General features: G+C 37.3%; 1 protein-coding gene across 1 annotated transcript in view; it reads right to left on the bottom strand.

The window, feature by feature from the left end:
- foxj3 (forkhead box J3) overlaps positions 1–21419 on the bottom strand; it is a 72114-nt gene extending 50695 nt beyond the window's left edge. The window contains exon 1 of the mRNA XM_087800319.1: positions 21153–21419. The gene's annotated coding sequence lies outside the window, so the exon portion shown is untranslated. The remainder of the gene's footprint in view (positions 1–21152) is intronic.
- Between the last annotated feature and the right edge of the window lie 284 nt (positions 21420–21703).

Genomic DNA, 21703 nt, shown 5'->3' with positions numbered 1-21703 from the left:
TTGATTTCTTTTATCAAGGTCTGGACGGTGTTAAGATGTGGATAATTAGTTGGGCGACATTTGACGCAGACTTCTTCTTCTTCTTCTTCTTCAACAGTAAATTGGGAGAGAAGAGTCTCCGCAGACTAATGAATGATTCATTTGAGGAGGAACTTCACTTCCAACGTCCCCGACAGAACGCACTTGAATTCTTTGACTTTGCTTTGTGCAGCCGCTGTCGAAGTCTCACCTTCTCCCCTCAGCTTTCGTTTGTGCACTATACATTCCTGAGCTCGCTTCCCTCCTCACACCTCCTCTCCTCCTCCTCCACCTCCTCCTCCTCCACCACACAGGCTGCGCTCATTACAGCGGATTTGCATGTCTGCTCCGGAGCAGCATGAGCAGAGATGAAACAGAACTCCCAGTGGCTGCCTCTGCAGAGCTTCACTCATCTGACAGAGAGAGCTCCACTCTGGGCCCTAGACACAACCAGAAAACAAATGCAGGCTTTCTAAACGGGAAACGCACACTGAAATAGAGATATCCACAACCTCAAGAAGAATATGGTGCACCGTTATAACTTCCGCCAACCACGGGTCTCAGATGCGATAATGAAGTCATGCATTTATTAGCGTGAAAACCAATACGATTCAGTCGTCTTAACCAAAAGCTAGTACTTTTTTTTTTTTCAATTACGAGTACGAATCTAAATATGACGCTTCTTTATCACGAGTATGAATTTCAATCCTGAAAATCGTTAAAAAAGATGTCACACAGTCAAACAAGGGTCACAGATATTACTTATTAAACCAAGACGCAACAACGCATGACTTCCCGTGGCGGTAGTTAACATTAGTGCTGATGAAGGAGCTGAAAATGTAAAGAATGAACATCACCGAGGCCATGTAGAGGAAGCGTCATGACGGGAAAAGATGTGTCCACAATAGAGCTGAACGATTAGGGAAAATAATCAAATATGCGATGATTTTTCTCAGTATTGCGATTCCATTTTCAATGGCCTCTTTTCAAGAATTTCATCTCTAATAAAATAAATAATGAATCTTACAATAAAATGCATGTCTTAGTGATTGTTAAGATAAAGTGATAAAGCCATTGTTAAGATAGAGATACATTAAGCATACATTGAAATGAAATGGAGAAGGTTAATTTAGTTACTGTAGCTTCCGAGTGTTTGGGTTTCAAATGACAACAATTCAAGTGTTACTGTATTTAAAGGTGGTTGCTTGAATGTTGGATTTTTGTGAAATGCTATTAGTAAGCAAGTAATTTTTATTTGTATAGTGCTTTTCCAGACCATCTATTAGAGAAAGATTGTCATAGAATTTTTATTTCGTTTGGTATTCCGTCGGTAGGGTTTCATATAAATGTCAAGTTTGGTCTGAATTTACATATATATACATGCATATATGCTGTATATATTTAGTTCAGTACATGCATCAGCAATCTGGTGTGAAAGGTTATTTTCAATAAAATAAAAAATAAAACGCCAACATTTCCCTGGTTCTGGACGTAGAGCAATGAGTGGGTGTAATTGATGCTTCACACACCATAATGAAGGAAATGTTATCTTTCAATCCCACATCAAATATACAACAACTCTTCCAGCTCACCTTGTCCCGAGGGATTGAAAAGGAGCCGAGAGAAGAACAATTCTGATCACTTCTTCTCCACCACTTTTGCTCGCAACCCACTAATGTTGTTTCTCCGCATAATTTGGGCCGCAAGGAAGGAAGATGAGTTTTCGGATTAAAAAAAAAAAAAAAAAAATTAATCCAAAACTAAAACTGGAAATAAACACAACTTAGAATTGAGCGTTTTCACAGAGTGCTGCGAGAATGTATGCAATTAAATCAAGAATACAATATGTTGTTGAAGCATCAGAAATGTCACTTAAATTAAAATTTAATTAAATTAAGTTAAAGAAACTGTTTCCTTCAACTGAGAAAAATCTCTAAACTTAGGAAAATGTTGTCGGAACATGATCTGGAGCTTGTAATCCATGCGTTTGTTTCTTCTCGTCTGGACTATTGTAACAGTTTGTTTTCATGTCTTAACAAGCAGGAGCTGAATCGCCTGCAGTTGATTCAGAACTCTGCAGCGAGAATTCTGACCCGCTCTAGTAGAAGAACTCACATTCCTCCGATCCTTAAAACGCTTCACTGGCTTCCAGTTTCTTTCAGGATCAACTTTAAAATTCTGGTTCTTACTTTCAGAGCTATTCATGGTCAGACTCCTCCTTACATCAGTGATCTGATCCAGCCTTACACCCCAGCTCGGGCTCTGAGGTCTGTGGATCAGAATCTACTTATGGTTCCACGCACACGGCTCAGGACCAGAGGAGAGAAATCTTTTCAGGCTGTTGCTCCTAAGCTTTGGAACGATCTTCCTCTCTCTTTGCGCTTGATGGATCTACTGACTCCTTTAAGAAACATCTTAAGACGTTTCTATTTGTTCAGGCTTTTCCTTGAATTTCTCGAACTCCTGTGTTGTTCTCAGTATTATCTTGATCTTCAAAGTATGTACTTTTTTGAGTATTGTTTTGATTGTCTAAGCGCTTTGTGACCCTGGTCTCGAAAAGCGCTATATAAATAAATATTACTTACTTACTTAAATTTAAATTTGTGAGCAAGACAAGAAAATAACGTGGGGTGAGACAAATCATCGCATTTTGGTTCAATACACAATACATGTGACGCGTGTATGACCCTGTGATGTCTTTTTGACGGTCACTTCGTACCCGTGCTCTTGCTACAGAAGCGCAAGTTACCGGTTTTATTATCGTTTGTTGGTCATTTTAGGAAAAATTAAAAATAAAAGATATGGACACATTTAAACACAACTTTTTGAAAGTATTCCTAACCAATAGATGTTTTTTTTGCTGTATTTTAAGTTCTCAAAATGACTTAACTTACTTATACCCATTAAAGAATTCAACAAGTAGGTATGCATTTCTTCAAACACATTTTTAACAATTATTTAAAATCCCTTCACCCAGACATAAAGTGGACTAACATGGGATGAAGAGTTGGGCGGAGGACGGTCCACCTATATTGAAGTCAGGTTTACCAAAGTTACGCGATATGTGACGTTTTTTTAAATTTAAATGAACATTGCGATGTAAAAGAATGCGATATTCAAAACAACCGGACACTAGCGGCGGTAAATTACAGCGACAACAAAAGAAGAAGAAAATGAAGCGAACATGATACTTGACAGGCGAGTGAGAGTGGGAGGAGAAGTTCAGCTGCAGTGAGTTTTGTTTTGTTGTTGACGCTGTTGGAAATGGCATCGGCAGAACCGAAAGAAGACGCAAATGAAGCTTCATTCGTGCCAGAGAAGAAACCATAGAAGGTGCAGCACAAATGAAGGCATCGTTCAGAAGCTCTCTTGCTGGCGTTGTAACATCACCGGCCAGAATATATAATATTAGTGAGCCCACTACCAGTTGACATCCCTTACAGTCGAGTACGAATGGAAACAGCCTTGGAAAATTACCCAGCAATCCACATATTTTCACATTTAATTGGTTGATTTATATACTCTATTTTTGCACGATTCCTGCAAAAAATGTATTTAATCTTTATTGGTTATTGACGAATAAAACACTTCAATAGGTCAATTTCAAAATATAATATATATATATATATATATATAACATATCAGTAAGTAGACAAACTGAAGAAAAAAAAATTCGGGGGCCCATTAACTTAAACCAGAACCATTAAACAATGATTTCATAATTTTATTATACAATAGCCAAGCTGTTTTTATCCCAAAACCCATAAATCTGAGAGCATTTATATATACAGACATTGTCAATAGTATTGCACTTCTTAATATTTGAGATGAAAAGGATGGATATTTTATTTTTAACTTTTAACAACAATTAACCTAAAGAAAACAACACCTTTTATTCAATTGATAAGTCATCAGTCAAATATCATAATTAAGAAGAACATAAACATTAAAATAGTGAAATTGCAACACAAATTAATCTGATTTTTCACAGGAGCATGACAATTTATTGTCAGAGATCAATGAAGATACGAAGACCAAACAAGAACTCTCTCACCACTATCTCTAACCACTATCAAGTCCAGCAGCCCTCTGCTGTACAGCTTGTTGGCCAGCAGGTGCAAATGTTGATGGTCCATGATCCTTGTCTTTTGGCTCAGTGACATAGAAGTGGTGCCCGCCAAACTGCCTGTAAAATAGGTGGAGGCTCTATGGCATTTCACTCTTGTACAGGTTTTTCCATTTTAATTATTTTGTTTTTTGGGGGTGACGTCATAAAGGTGATAGAGTAAAATTAAAAGCTGCTTGTAAAATACAGACCAAACCATGTGTTTGAATGATCCTGAATTCTTAGTGACTGTAGCAAACTTGGATTTTTTTTTTTTGCCATCTTTCTTTTCCTGGCAACAAGATGTTCTTCTATTGCTGCAGGGCTGACCCGCTGTCTGTTGGCTTGTTAATTGACCAACGCTTTCCAATTTGTTTTTTTCCCCCCCCTCGCACCGAGGACGATAAACCCAGTTACAGAATGAAGTCGTGTCACCAGGTCATCAGTTGTTAAACCCACATATTTTACTGGCATAAACAGTTGACCCAAAAAAGAAAAAAGAAAGGTTCTGTTCTTGGTCTTCTTCAAACGAGGCGTCTATGTTCAACATGACTCATTTGGGGGAAAGTGCTGCACCATGTGCCACACAACATGAGTCACGGTGAAAAAAGAAGGGCATAGCGATCTATACATGCAAGAAGCTGACCTGCTCTGCTCCCCCGCTGACCACAGACCTCACATTTACAGGAGCAGTGCCAACAGCTAAAGGAGCGCAAACTGTGAAAAGATCACCGTCATTGAGAAAGTCCAATGTGTTCTACGTCAAATCTTTATGTTGGAAAACTAAATTGCATCACTGTCACATGAACATTCTTTTTTTTTCTTTATACAAGATGCTTGTATGTTGAACACTCGCTCAAAAATCTGTCAATATGTTGGTAAACATCGAAGCCGCACCTCAAGGAACCGTAGTATTTATCCGTGGGTCAACATAGTATTATTATACTTGGAACGAGCTTCCTCTCCCTCGGTGTTTGATGATCTACTGACTCTTTCAAGAAACATCTTAAGACGTTTTTATTTGTTCAGGCTTTTCCTTGATTTTCTGGAACTCCTGTTGTGTTATCAGTTTTATCTTGACCTTTAAAGTATATACTTTATTGAATATTGTTTTGATTGTTTAAGCGCTTTGTGACCCTGGTCTGGAAAAGCGCTATACAAATAAAAATTACTTACTTACTTCACCAGGCTCCATTGTTTTATTCCCCGAGGCACTATAGTAATACACCTTGCCAAATAACACTAGAGAGTTTCACTACATTTATTTAAACTTTTAATTTGAAACCCTGTAAAGTACAATAAAAGAATTAGGTATAGATAAAACTGTCAGGAGGAGTTGTTGAAGTCGTTAGACCTCCCGTCTGAAGTAAATATGACTTTGTTATGGAACTTAAATTTGTGCCTTTAAATTCATACCACAATACTTTTGAAGAATAAATGCTTAAAGAATATTGTTAAATAAATAAGTCAGTATATCGTATGAAGTAAAATGTTTCACAGCATGAAAAAGGTCAGTTCTCAGTTTCTTTATTCAGACGTTTCTGCTCGACAGATGTCATTGGGCCTAAAAATACATTTGTGTTGCAATAAATTGCTAAACAATGATCTTACTAGCAGTGTGATGCATGTATGGTTGACAACTCGGCCTACGAGTGTCACACCTAGTGAGTAGTCACTGCCCACTGGACGTATTCCGGTGAAAAATGGACAACTAGACGAATCAAAAGGCAATTATTTTTAAGAAGAAACTACGGCTGGACAGCAACAAGAACCGTCCAATTATATTTTTGTCACTGTTTTTTCATAACTTTGCTCGACACACATTTACTGGACTGCAAACAGCAGAAACCCAGGAAGCTGCAAATCTGTCAAATCTCAGCTGGAGGTCAACTGTACAACATAAATGGAGTCATTTAAGTCCCCATGTCACAGTGCATCCCGAACCCCCTACTGTACACCCTGCTAACCCCTCCAGCATTTAGCCTTTCAGACCAAAACGTTGTTCTGCATTCTGCATCTTAATAAGACGAGGGCGGGGGGGGACAAGAAGGGAAGTGAAGGCATGCCAGTCTTTGAGAGGAAGCTGAATAAATGACTGAACACACACCCTGGGGCAAGCATGCCGGGGGGTTTCCAAGAGGTCGGAGCAAGCCGGGCCAATCGTGTCAAGGCGAAGGCGGCAGACGGAAACAAAACTGACATATCAAAGCAGCCGAGCCTCACAGAAGAGAAAAGAGCAGCCGACACACTACATGGAACGACACAGCTTGTTTCTGCTCCAATGAGAGACGACACAACCCAAAAAAAATGGCAATTAGTGAAAAAAAAATCAGACATTGTCTAATTAAATAAAAGAAAAAAGAAAATATTTATGGTTTGAAACATGTTCTTCCAGGATAAAAGGTTGACGAGCCGTTCGACATGAAAGATGGAGCGAAGATGGAAATGAACGGTGTTAAGTCTCCAAAACGTTTATTCAATATTTATCCGATTCATATATTTATGCGATTTGAAAATGAAATCAACATCTTGCTCAAGAGTTCAATACAATTTCGTGTTTTGGTTCAAACCGTAATCCCATGAGAGCAGAAATGAACCGAGCTGCATAAAAACCTTGAGGGCAACTTTCGTCGAAACGTTATTGATGCTTTAAAAAAAATAATAAGTTCGTGACAACTTGCAAAACGACTGAAGGTGAAATGTAAAAGCTCAGAAAAACAGAAGTGCACTTTGATGATTATAGCAGAATGATTTTTAATTTGCTTCCAAGGTGGCTTTAAAGTGAGTTTCGCATGAGATTCCACCTCTCGTCTGTTAGCAAAGTTTCCCCTCTTCCCGTCACACGGGAGGGATTCTTCCGGGGGAGGCTCGCTTTGCTGACACAGCATTTTACATTCTTAAAAAATAAAAATTAAAAAAAATCACAAAACAGGCCCATCAAGTGGATTTTAATTGACTTGCATTTACCCACAGTATTGTCTTGAACTATAAAAGGATCTCCTGGCACGGCAAAAAGCTACAAAAAGTAGGTCACTCAGTCTCCAGTGAGTCATAGGTTTTGGCCGCGGACCAAGTCAAGCAGGTATGGGAGCGACCAGAAGCTGAAGCAAGATATTATTTCATTCATCCTGTAGGAAGTTATTCTGGGGGCATTTGAAAATCCATTCTTGTGATGTTAACTCGGAATAAACTAATACCAGGAATACATTCACATTACTTTGATTTATCAATAACTTTCTTTTGTCTAAAATAAATGTTCACAGTGTGCGCACAAAGTTATCTTCCCCTAAAACGGACCATTTTATTTATCTATAGATATATCATGATTTGCATTAGTAGAACCAAGTAAAAGGTTAAAAAAAGCTTGATACACATCGTTTTTTTTATATTGGCTTTCTTTTTAATCGATGCATATTCAAGGTTAAGGAAAATTGGGCAAAAATATTTACAAAAAAATCCTGTATGCATTATATAATTTGCCAGCCCAGAATGTTGTGTGCTGAAGGCTATAACAAAGATTGTAGGCGATTTCCCAATATTGAGTATCATATTTCCACCAGCCTGAAGCACCAGACACATCTATTTAAATCAGAAATAAACCTACACTAAGGACCATGAACATAACTTCTTAAAAAGGGTGATCACCAATGATGTACTAAATAGAATAATGGGAGACAATATTTCAAGCTCACTATGACTTTCCTCACTGTGGTAAAACTGTTTGTCATTGTAAATATGAAGAAAAAAGTAATTACAAATGACAATTGAAAATGCATATTTTGTCCCATCCCAAGGTGTGTACACAGATATATTTATACACATATTTACTAAAAGTAGACATGATCCAATAGCTTCCTTGGATGTGTGTAAACCCCCCCCCCCCCCAAAAAAAGATAACAGAGCCAATTTACAGAAACATACATTGCAGTTCTTGGGGGGAAAAAAAACTTTTAATTAATGGAATTGCAAGTAAAATTTTCAATATATATATTTTATATTTTCTGAGGGAAACTTTTCCTTATTTATTCTCATTCAAATGTTAAGGATAATTGTGCATGCATTGGTTTAAAGTGAAAATCTCCTTTTCCTAACCACACATGTCGACTAAGGTTTTCGATTATTTATTTATTTTTATTTATTTTAGGGTACCTAATCTTTTTGGCATTATTAGGTAAAAATATTACCTAAAAAAATACCTCCATGGTGATCGTCTAACGTCCATTTCACAATAAACAGATATTTTAATGCATTTCTTATAATTAACATTATGCACAAATATAGCGTTTACTGTATTACAGTAAAAAAAAACAAAAAAAAACAGGCCAAATTGTTTTATTGTTATTACAGTACAAGAAGAATACTTCATATCCCCTCCATTTCAAGTACTAAATGACATTAATAATCTGCACGTTTCAATGTATTCTTGACAATCATTGGTCATTTTAAAAGAAATACAACAAAGAAGTTCCACCACTAAAAACATGTCACACTGTGCATGTTGTAACTTTTTTTGCCTTAGTCATAAATTTGGATTTGTGGTGTGTGTTTTTTAAACCGGCGTTAGACCAAGTTAATATTTAAAAGGATATACACTAGGGCTGCGCGATACTGAAAATATGTGCGATATTCGATATTACGCTAACGTAACGCTCAGTCTCGCGGGACTCGCATCGGTTTCCCGTGAAACTGAGTGACATCTGAGAGGAGCTGCCGGCGCGTCGCAATATCACCAAATCAAAAATGAATCCCACCTCCTTGTAAACGCCTGACGCTAACAACTTAGCTCATTAGCATATGGCGAGTACGGACAGGTGTAAAGTTGTTAGAAAGTTCTGCGATCTTATAAGAAAACAATGGAGACCAGATGAAAAGCACTTACAATATGATGCTTTAACAAAGGGGGTTGAAAGAGATGAGTGACTGAATAACTTGCGTACGAGTTGCGCTTATAAGTCGGTCTTTCTTCCGTGTATATACTGAGCCGACGTGTTGCCATAGCGATCGAGCCTATCAAGCTGCGCCGAACAGCTCACAGACAGACAGACGGACAAATCGAGTACAAATTGACAACTTTACAGAACGCGACACCGATTGGTCAAAGTGCGAATTTAAGCAATGCTTGATTTGACGGATTGATTGATCAATGAAATATAAAAAATAATCAATAATTAATTATAAATTATCGCACATGTTTTCGATATGCATATCGCACGTGCCAACATCATGATATCGATATATCGTGCAGCCCTAATATACACCTTATACACAATGAATGACTGCCCAGTACTGGAAACAAAACTAGGATACTAAAAACAGTCAACTGAAACACATATGGTTACGCAGGTACATTTAAATACAAACTGACATGGTTAAAAAAAATAAGAACGATATAAGAAAAGAAACAATTTTCCCTCCAGATGACAGCGCACACTCGCCGACACATCCAGTTGTAGGTCAAAGTGGGATTAGCTAAGGTTTTTCTTTGGTGATTCAGCCTGCAGTCACACATACACCTATAGACATCCACATGTTGAAGCACAAACACGTACTTTCCTAATCACGATTCACAACAGGAACAGACCCCGTCACCTCGGCCACCACGCCCCTCCTCCAGCTAACCTCTCCGCCCGTTCATCCAGCTCCAGGGAGAAGCATGCAGGCCAGAGGAAGTATGACTCATCAGAGTAACAAAATGCATTCTTCAGAGCTCGCCACAGACATGCCGCTCGCTGAATTAAGAGGACAGGAGTGTGTTTGGCACAGGGAAATACACTTTTAATCTAAATCAATCTTCTTAATATAACAATTAAGAGACGTCGTTTGCAAACAGAAGTCGGAGAGCGTGCATAAAGAGATGGAACCTGAACAATCTAACAGGATGGAGGTTTTCTTGGTATATGAGAATCCAAATGCTTCTCTTGCAAGTCTCCTTGGCTTCCATCGGGGGTTTTCTGAATCATAAACGGTGTCTCCATTCATCACGTTTTTGCACAGAAAAAGGAGGTTAATGTTGGTTTAAACGCGCAGTAATGCTGAGCAAGCAGAGACAATCGTGGCACTTGCAAGAATAATGAAGCAAAGTGTTAATCCATCAAGGCCAGCGAAAGCCACCACGGCTCCTCGACTCACACAACATCTGTAACACTTGGCACTCGGCCTCACAGATCATGAGCTCCACACACCACATCACGCACAGCCTCCAACTCTGACATGAAGCCGTTTCTCCATTAGCCCATATTAACACCGTCTGGGACCACGAAAACAAACAGGAAAAAAAAAAAAAAACCATGCTGGGTTCACAAAGCTGTTGAAATACGCTCTGCCATGTGACATATGAATAATACACCATCACGCTTTGGCTACTGTCAGACGGAGAGAACAAAATCTCAACAACCATGACTGAGCGAAAAAGTAGTCGCATTTAGAAATGTGTGGAAATCACCAGAAGGTGCAGATCACAATAATATATTCTGGGTTATTAATCCAATACAGAAGGAGGAAAGGGCCTCTATACAAATACATTTAATGAATATACATTGATTGACATTTCAGAGTATTATAAAATGTATGTGGTTTGAAAATAAATATTTTGATCAAAATAAGAAAAAAAAATTAATGTTGAACCAGTGCATTGATTATGATGCACAACGATGAGATACTAAGGTATAAAAAGCATTCACAAGAAATTCTACTGTGAATATGTGTTTATGAAAAGTTCACTTTCACAGTGACATTACATCATCTACCATAATGTTGGTTCTTAATTGTTTTAGATAGAAAAAAAATCTTCATTCATCTTTAATTTCATATTAGTATCCCAATTTATGACTACTATAATTTCAATTTCTAGGTCTTGACAATAAGGTTTTTAAACAGTAGGTGTCAATTGTCACCAGTATATGACGGTCATGCAGATTTTAGTATTCCTGAAAAGTCTTTTCCCTGCATAGTAGGGTTAGAGGACCATATCGACAAAAAGTGATGGTAAAAATAGTTGATAACGAATTTCATACATTGTCATGAGACGTGATGAAACTGTGTTCAAGTTTCAATCCATATGCTTCAGTTGAGTTCAGTTTAAAAGGACAATGTGCAGTTACATTAAAAAGATGGCTGCACCAGTGATATATTATATAAGAAACTACATAAAAGTGATGTTTTGTATATGTACCCCATTGTCAATCACCAAAGGTTATCAATTATAATGATTGCTTTCAAGCTTGCACAAGATAAGTCAGTTTTATTAAAGGTGAATGAAAATCCAAGAATTTTGCATTTGATTTTTAAAGTCACAATTATTTAATTCCTTAACCAATCCTTCCATCTTTCATCGGCCATATATCAGAGAGGGAATTATGCGATTTGTCACAGGAACCACAGTTTATGATTAAAACATGCACTAAATTGCCATGATAAATAAGCGCTCTGCTCTTATAGCTTTAGCGGTGTCATCTTAGCATGCTCTTCAGCCTGGATCCCAACACAGTGGGACGGAAAACGTCAACCGAGAAATGACAACCTTACAGTAATTAATTTAGGACTCCATCATACATAAGCAGGCAATCGTTTTCTCAACTGACACCGCACAAGCATCACCAACACCCACCGATCCTCCGCTAATGTGTTCTACGAACATTATATAAAAGCTTATCAGATGCTACCAACAATTACATGAGCATATTTCAAACTAGGGATGGAACGGTTACCTGTAAAAATGGTAACTCGCATTTTTCCGATCCTTAAAACTCTTCACTGGCTTCCAGTTTCTTTCAGGATCAACTTTAAAATTCTGGTTCTTACTTTCAGAAATATTCATGGTCAGACTCCTCCTTACATGAGTGATCTGATCCAGCCTTACACCCCAGCTCGGGCTCTGAGGTCTGTGGATCAGAATCTACTGATGGTTCCTGAACACGGTTCAGGACCAGAGGAGAGAAATCCTTCCAGACTGTAGCTCCTAAGCTCTGGAACGATCTTAAGACAATATATTAAGACATTCTTATTTGTTCAGGCTTTTCCTTGATACTCTGGAACTCCTGTGTTGTTCTCAGTCTTATCTTGACCTTTAAAGTATATTATTTATTGAATATCGTTTTGATTGTTTAAGCGCTTTGTGACCGTGGTCTGGAAAAGTGCTATACAAATACAAATTACTTACTTACTTACATTTTCTAGCGGTCATGGCTACCATGACATTTTTAAATATCATCTCGTTCGATTACCTAACTGCCAGTAACTCACGGTGACGTCTTGTTTTCCCGAGGATAGAGCCGTTTGCATGTGGTCTTCATCATTTGAATTTGCCCCAAATTATTAAATAGTGATTGTAATACTTAAATAAAGTCCAAAAGACTTATCGGTTCCATTTACGCGACTCAAACGTGTGAAGAGTCCACAGATGTTCCTCTAAATCAATCCGACTTCAGGGCCTTCACTAATGAATAATATACAAAATACATGACAGAATTTTAGTTTAAGTTGAGTCAAAACAACTCAGTGTCTTTCACTTCCACTGTAATTATATATCGTTTCATGTATTAAAAATGTTTTTAAAAATGCCATCATGAATGAATTCTCTGGCTCTTCATGAGAGCAGCCGTCCTCACATGCGAGTAAATGAACTCAACCTACCCCATTACAGGCTATAGACTAGTGTTCCTTATTTGATCTGTTAAAACTTCTAAGAGAAAAATTCTAAGTTTCTTTAATTTATACTTTTGTTAATTTGCAAATAGTAATTTATTTGGAGCAGGGAAGAGCAAGTATGATAAGGGTCAACTTTCTTCTTTTTTTAAACACTATTTGTGTTGTTCTAAACACCTGCAAAATTTACTATGGCATTTAAAACTATTTTAAATAATTTCAGCTGCTTTATTTACTTTTTGAGCGATTATAATGATAACCGTGATCATTTTAGTTATAACCCTAACATGGAATTTTCATACCACTACATCCCCATTTCAAACCATAAATCACAAATTCATAAGTTACAATAATTACATCAAATCAAATTTGAAGAGGAAACAAAACTCTTTTGGAACACGGAGATAAAATAACAGCTTGTCAGTCAATTCTATTTTTTTTTATATAAGGGATGAAAATTATCGAGTAATTCATTAATCAATAGTTGTTGCATATATTGATGAATCGATAAACTGCAATATTTTCTGACAACCTGAATTTCTCTTGGATTAGGCTCTTTCTACTTTCAAAAAATACATTCCTGAATAGAAGAATACAATACTATGTAGTAGGGCTGTGTATTTGAAAGAATCTGGCGATACAGGATACATGTGTGACGATAAGATATATTGTGATACTGTAGGAACAACTATATATCGTTTCTTCTTTTCTGGCTTTTACAGCAAAGAATTGATTTGATCAAATACTTTCTCTAATCAAAAGTGCTTCTCAGAATATGAACACAAAAATGTAAACTTATATTAACAATAAACAATGAAGTGAATTAAAGCCAACATTAGTCAAAACATCAGCTTTCAAAAATCTGAGGTTAAATATTTATTTAAACTTTGAAATAACATTTTACTTTGATTCAAAGTTATATTATCTATGATTATTTTGTTAAATCATTTGATCCGTGATTAACACGATTTAAAAGTAAGTCAGTAATGCGTTTAACGGTGTTATGACTAAACTAAACTTGTTAAACATATTTTTGTGTCATCATTGATTGTCCTGAAGCTTGTGAGTGTGGACTCTATACTTCCAGTACAAAACACAAACTCTCCATTTATTGAACTGAGGCAGATTCCAATGAAGAAGTCAACATTACCACGAATAAAAACGACTTTCTTGCGGTCAACAAGTTTCTCTCGTCTCAACAGAACAGCAACTGCTTCGTTCTCGTTTCTTTGATTTGCTCGTATTCTTTCTCTAGATACTTAAACTAAACTTACATAAAGTTACTGGTGTTGAATCCAAACATGCGCACACAGCAACACTGCAGCAGAGGCGCTGCCGTTAGCTATGTTGTTAGCAGCAGCTGCATCACTGGCTTCGGCGCGTTACGTCAGCGTAAATTAGGGATTCAAATTATCGCGTAATTAATTCATAAAAAATATTTTCATCTTGTCGATCGATGATAGATTAATTAATACGTGGAAATGTAACTAAAAAAAAAAACTAAAAAAACTGAATTTCCCTCTGAATAGGTTATTTTTACTGTATATGCAACATAAAATGCTAACTTATGATATAAATCCTTATGGTATAAAGAAAAAATGAAAAACATTCCAGAATTACATTTATTCTGGGCTCACTTGAGGGCTTGGAATAACAATAGCAATTATTATTTAAAGCTCGACACTTGCAGAATGGTTTGCATTTTGGTCCAAATTATCACTCTTAGTATTTTTGTTTCACCAATTTGTTTTCATTACGCATGAGCAGTTTCATTTCACAATAGGGAAAGAAGTTAATATTTTAATGTGGTATAGGATCGGTATCGGTTGATACTCAAAACCCAGATATTGGTATCGGGACCATTAAAGTTGGATCAGGTGAATTTTAGGTGAACCAACTCTTTATATGAGGTAGAGGATGTTAAGTTCTCAGTCTTCTTAGGTGAAGCCCAAGAAAAGTTGGATTACCGAAAAAAAAAAGTAAAGTTTTGTGTATAATATACATGTGCTTTTTTGACGCAAAGTTGAGTAAAACCATCATTGAGAGTTTGTTGGATAGTTACAATAAATAAGCAGTTTTTCCACATCCTCATGTTGTGTTTATATTTCTGAAAAATATGTTTTTTTACTAAATCGAATCAATACCGAGATATCTGGTAAAATAAAATATCGAGATGGGAAATGTTGTCCATATCGTTCATCCCTACATGTAACCATAGTCAACGTTATCATATTCCTTTGTCACAGTGTAATATAATAACCCATGCCATCGTCACAAAGACCTAAAGATCAATGTACACGATAAAAATGGAGCCTTTATATAACCAGAGCCAGACATAAAATGCCATACTGGAAGGTCTCCTATAAGGGAGTACCATGCTTGAATGAATCACCTCCAATGTGGTGAAAAGTCTGTGTAAAACAAGTATTGATTACATGAATAGTATTAACTATTCATGTATACAACTAACACCGAGCGAGATCGTGAATCTGAGCATACAGGACCGAGTTCTCAGACGGATTCAACTCAGTAGACTGAGGGTGGGGGAGAGGCAAACTAGACGGCGAATTGCCTGATAAATAAGGAAGAAAAAAAATGAAAGAGAGGCGCTTCAATAAATTCGCTCCCTCCTTCCCATGAGGATGGTGGTGATGGTGAAAAGATGGGAGGGGGATGATGGAGTCGAGGCTTGTTTGAAAACTGAACTCGTGCTGCATTCCAACATCAACCCATATTTAGCGAGGGCTGCTTTAAAAATTCATTAATTTACCACAGAAAATAGATTAAAGCCCCCCGCTGAGCAAAACTCAAAATTTGGCTGCTGAATACCATTAATGATAAAACATCTCCTTCGTACCTCGGGGAATTTTCATCGAAAAAAAAATGGTTCTTTATTTTTTTGCTTTGTAACCCCACTAGAGTCATTTATTTTCCGATAATTAATTAAATAATTGAACTATAATTGCCATTTTTAATTACGCCTTTCTTTAAAGAGAATGAAGGAAGCGGGAGAAAAAAAGAAAAAAAGGGAAAAACCTAATTAAAAAACATTTAAGAATCTGCCATTCCCACGGTGGCTTGCCAATGTCATTCTTTTCACCATTCGATATCTCCGCTATAGAGACTCAATGACAGCTGCTCCAGGCTTCCCTAAAAATCGCAGAGAAATGCAGTTACAGTAATTGCTCCGGCCAGCACTAAATGAGGTTCACTTAAGTGCAATTATCCCCCTCTGATCTCCCGCATAAAGAGATTCTTCAACATGGAAAACAGGGCTTACACAATGTGACTGCAAACAAGATTAAATTGGAATCAGGATGAAATTTCCAGTAGAATGGCCTCAGAGCTCATCTGCATTCTAGAGATGCTCGGTGTCGCTAATGAAGACTGAGCCAGTCCTCTCTCATCATCTCAGAGTCTGAGAGCTAACCTTGCTTCTGAACATTGGCACAGGGAAAAGGAAACGTTGTCGCTGCCGTCCAGTTGTTCAACCCTTATTTATATCCGAGGGCTGCATTGAACAACAAGCCAGTCGCATAAAAAGTAAATATACAGGTAAATTAAATCTCACAGATATTCATTTTGATTCATGCTCATCATTTGATTTTAAAATTTTAAAAAAAAGGAGAAATTAATTCTTGCCATATCTGTTCTGATCGAGAACATCATCACCCATCAAGAGCCTACATTTGGACAGTGTGCTCTGAATAAACCATACCTGAAGAGATAAAGGTTTGCTACATGTTTCGACACAGTGAGCCTCAGCTCAGGTAAACTAGCATAAAGCACGTCCAACTTCCTTTATTCAAAATTAACACAATTTATTTTTATTCAAACAAAAACATCATCTTGAACCATTGGATACAATAAGGCTTATTTAACAGCATTATTGCTTTATACTTTTCTTTTTTTTTTTTAAATTGATTTTGGTCAATTGTTGAATCACAAAACCATTATATGTCCAAGATTCACTTTGGGCTGCTGATCATTTTTATTGACAAACCAACAAATATCTATATTAAGTCTTTCACCACCAATTTTGTGTCACACACATGCATCTTCTTTACCATGTCTCCTTCTTCCATCTTTATTCTTTCAAGTTTTAGTTTGTGTAATAGATGTATAATCATCAAAAAGGCAAAGCTTGATCAACATAACTCAACCACTACCATGGGTCTGTTAACTGCCTCTTACTATTTGATAATCACAACAGCAAAGGGAGAAATCAAAAGCCACTCTTCGTGAGACTTGGTAAAAAGGGGACAACTTTCTCGATTTCAAAAGAGAATTATGCGTTTAAAATGTGAGGCTAATCCATAATTAATGCAACTATTTATTCTATCCTGACCCATGCGTCTATGCAAATTAGATACGCAATGAACACAATCCACTAATGTCACAAAGAACAATCTCAGAATCAGAAAACTATACACAAAACTGTATTAACCTATATCGAACCATAACAATTTGGAGAGGCATCTCTAAATGCTTGTGAAACTTAAACAGAGTTTTGTTAAGAGAAAATTAAAACATATTGGTGCGCCAAAAGGGAATTTGAAGGCCACCTTTTCAATAGAAGGCTACATCAAACGGTATGTTCGGAGCAGAATGATATTAAACGCAGTATTAGAACTAGAGAGAACACCTTAAAGTCAGTATCATTTATATGTATTGGGTTGAATAAAGTAAGAAATGTGTTTCTATCAAGTAGGAAATGACAAAGGAAATCTGCTAAGAACACAATCCTTAACACAGAAGATTATACAAGATGAGATGTTGACTAAAATTAACTTACAAACAAGTCTCTCGCCACTAGTTGGACAAATGTATAATCAATAATCAATGCAACACTAAGAGGATGTTGTCATTCATCCGAGAGGAAACACAAGGGCAAGGATGATTAACGGTTGTGATATTTCAGACCATATTTTCACTGATGCCAAATTCTACATTGGGTGTTTTGTGTTGAGGTTGGCGTGAAACAAATGTGATCCTTCCAAACGATTTGTAGGCCATCTGTCAAACATGCAAGAGATTTTGATCACAACTGCCTCCAGGTCTCCCAAAAAAAAACATATCGACTTGTTCTGCATGACTTGTGTCAGAAAATAAATACCATCACTGTGCTTTTATTTTTACATTGCGGTCAAATGACTCGTTTTTTTTAAGCATGTGTGTATTTTCAGCTTTAGACTCATCTTCTATAGAGAACTTTAATGGCATGTGCAAGAACAAGATCCACGAGTTTGAGCTCACAGAGCATCAGTGAGGAAAACCAACTAACTAATAACAGCTACCTTAACGCTCAAGGGAATATATTTTGATTGTCATGCTCCAGATCATATTGCTTTATACGATATTTAAAAAGAATGCATTCAATCACTGCAGAAGCTAGTCTTACCCACCAATCAAAGCCGATCCCTGAAGCTTCAAGTTTCAAATACGAGTAGCAAACAGCTAAGAGAAATGAAATGCAACTTTAAAATCTGCCCTTATCTAGAAATAAAAAAAAAACAGGTAAATAGTGTTGACATGTATTTAGATGGCAATGATTTTTCTGAAGCAGGACATCATTCAGCAACAACAACATAAATGATAATCATGCATTAGATTAGGTGATAACCTCAAAGCCCCAAGGTTCCTTGAACATTTTTAAAGCTAGAAATCTATAGTGAAGCTAAAAAAAAAGAAGAAAAAAAGCCTTAATTTCCTAACACATTACACATTAGTCTTGCTCTATAAAACTCGAAGACTTAAAAACAAACCTACAGCTGACAGACTCGATCCCGTCTTCTAAAAACAGCCCTGCTATTTAAAGGCTGGGTGATTTACAAGTGAACCTAGTCTGACCTTTCATTGTGGGTACTGACCACCACCGGGGGCATTTTGTCAAAGTGTAAATGTTTATGCCATTGGTTTAGATAATTAAGGGCGTTGGTTATGTTTTATTACGGAGCTGAATGATCACTATGAGTTTATGAGTATTCAAACCATTAGAAACATGCTAAGAATACACAGGTCCGCCCATCACATTCATATTTAACTGCTTGGACTAAACTAGGTCACAAGGTGCTGGAGCCAATCCTAGCTGACACCGAGAAAGAGGTGTGGCTCCCTTTGGACAGGTTGCAGAAATATTACAATACTTAGAAACTCCTGGAACCTGTGCACCAATTCTGTGTACAAACCACATGAAACTCAAAGACCCACAGCCAGTTGTACAAGTTAGTACACATAACTAGTGAACCTAAAAACACCAAACATTTGAGAATTCTCACAGAGTATTCTGGCAGATATGTAGAAATAAAGCGGACATCGTTCCCTTCAAAAATAAAAACCATACATTTATACTGATGTATGCAACACGCTGCTATTATTTACATCACACACAACATCTTAAACCACAATTCTCTTATAGTTTGCGTGTTTGTAAAGAAGCTCACACTTTGCTTCTGAGTGCTGTTTTTGTGCGCAGGTTGAAAAAAGCTTTTCAATTGTATTCCTCAACATCTTTTAAATTTGTGCATTATCACTAAACATATGTCAAATAAAATAACAATGAACATCTAAAGCTAGTTGAAAAGTGAGTCAGTAATGTCATTTAAAAATATATATATTTATAATCATACAACAATGATACACAAATTCAACATCCAATTCCGGGATATGTAATTCAAAATAAATAACAAAATTGAGTAACCGTAATAAACAAAACCATGAATACTTTAAACACAAATTAATTAAACATGTTGCACATCTCAAGCTCTGGCAGTTTAAGATGAGTATTATGGAAAAACAAGATTGTGTCACAATGAAGTTTGAAAACACAAAAGTATTTCAAAGTAATGTATATCCATCAAATGCCAATACAGCTTGCATGTTAAATAGAAAAGCCTTCAACATAGAATTGATTTAAAAAAAATATAGATAGATTACTTGACAACATTTTAATATTATACGTTAGGGATGGATATCTTGCCGGCTTATTGCAATATTAATTTGTCTCTGTTACTCCACAACCTTTTTATCATTTTATTTTTTACTTTCCGATATTGATTATCGCCCCATTGTTCATATTCGTTTTAATACTTTCTGAGGAAAACATTTCAATTCAATTTTATTTAAAGTGTCTTATCATAACAAAGTTATCTCAAGACACCTTACAGTTGAAGTAAGAATAGAGTTGATTTGTTAGTTGGAAAAACAGATCCCAGCAATTCAACAATGATAGATGATAACATTATTTCAGGTTAAAATCTAAATACAGTTTCAAAATATTCTTACAGGTTTTTAAATTGAAGCTACAAGAAAAGATTGGATGTGTCAGCTATTTAATAACTTCATTTAGTAACAAACCAATCCATGATGGTAAGTCATTTTTATTTGTATAGCGCTTTTCCAGACCAGGGTCACAAAGCGCTTAAACAATCAAAACAATATTCAATAAAGTATACATTTTAAAGATCAAGATAAAACTGATAATGGTGCAACTAATGTATTCCCATATGGCACACATGAAGGAACATATTACTTTTGAAATGATCAATAACAGTATGTACTAGAATGGTAATAAACCTGGATGACCTTAGAATAAAAAATAGGTTTAAGTCAAGTAAAAATCGTCACCCATGTTTAGAAAGTGACCCAAGTTGCAGGACAGTCTTCTAGTCTTTTCGACGGTGAAAACGTTTAGTTTCCAGGTTTATATTCCGAAAACGCATGAAGAATGTCAACTAGAATCCGGAACGATTCACCTGACGCACGCCTTTGCACTTGTTGACTGTGCAACACGCCAAAAAAAATGCCCGCCTTCTGCTACTACATAAGAGACATTTTTAAAAAGACAAGTTGTGATCGTTTCTTTTTGCGAGGAATTTAACGAAGCGCCAGAAAAGAAAAGTGGATTGACAGTCGAAGGAAAACACAACGCAACAGCTGTGTGACACACGGCTACAGCTAACGCTAGCTCCACACACACCTCCATTGATACACACGCGTTACACAGAAAAACTCTGTTCAATTGTGACACAGCGCGTGGCTTAAGTTAGCCGGCGGGCTAATCCAAGCAGGCTAATAGCTAGCTGTCAAAGTTGCCCTGTCACTTGTCAACCGGGTCGCCCGGGCGGTGCTAGCGGTTGCTAACGCCGGAGCTGTCAACTTGCGGGAGTTATACAGCCACACCACCGGGGCCGGGTCTGGTGCGCGCACACGCCGGAGACAAAACCGTGTCCCCACTCGCCCTTCTTACGGGGCCTGTTCATCGGGCTTCACCCCCCCACCTACAACTTAAAGGTGGGGAAGGAAAAAGGGGGAAAAAGCGCGCTTGTTTTGTGACCCATGCTGTGGGCCCTGCTTCAACTTAAATGCCCGCGTTAGCTTCACTTACTCTGGGGGTGAAAAAGCTCCGGCGGCGTCGCTCTGTAAATCCTGGAGGTAGTTGGAGCTGCACCTCCCCTTCCACACACTTTCTACAGCGAACCGGGGGATCCCCGGGTGCTGTCTTGTGCTCTCGTGGCGTAATGTCCTCGTGCAAAAAGACGCGCCGCAGCTGTGGCTCTTTTTTTTTGGCCGGTGTGCCCGCGGTGCCGTGGCGTCCCTGTCGCTGCGTCCCTTCCTTCGGCGTCTTCTCTCCGCCTTCTCCGGTCTCGCTTTTCTGTGAGCGGCCGAGCAAACATCCGGGACTTCCAAAAACCGACGAGTAGGCCCCGGATCTACGTTTTTTACAGATCAATGCGCTCATGAAAGGGTTCCTGTTGGGTTCAAAACTGGCGGCCTGCCGCCACAGAAAATAGCGACGGTGAATTTTATTTAGTTTGTACTGAATCCCAACACAAATATCACACACATAATTCAACAAAGATAGTTTTGGAGGCATGTTATGGTTCAAGTCCTTATTTGGTACCATCTTATGTTCTTTATCTTTATCTTTAGACTTAG

Source organism: Callionymus lyra, chromosome 10 (genome assembly GCF_982586985.1).
Source record: "Callionymus lyra chromosome 10, fCalLyr1.hap1.1, whole genome shotgun sequence".
Taxonomy (NCBI): domain Eukaryota; kingdom Metazoa; phylum Chordata; class Actinopteri; order Syngnathiformes; family Callionymidae; genus Callionymus; species Callionymus lyra.
The sequence above is the reverse complement of the archived record's forward strand: the minus strand, read 5'-3'. Positions and strand labels throughout refer to the sequence as shown.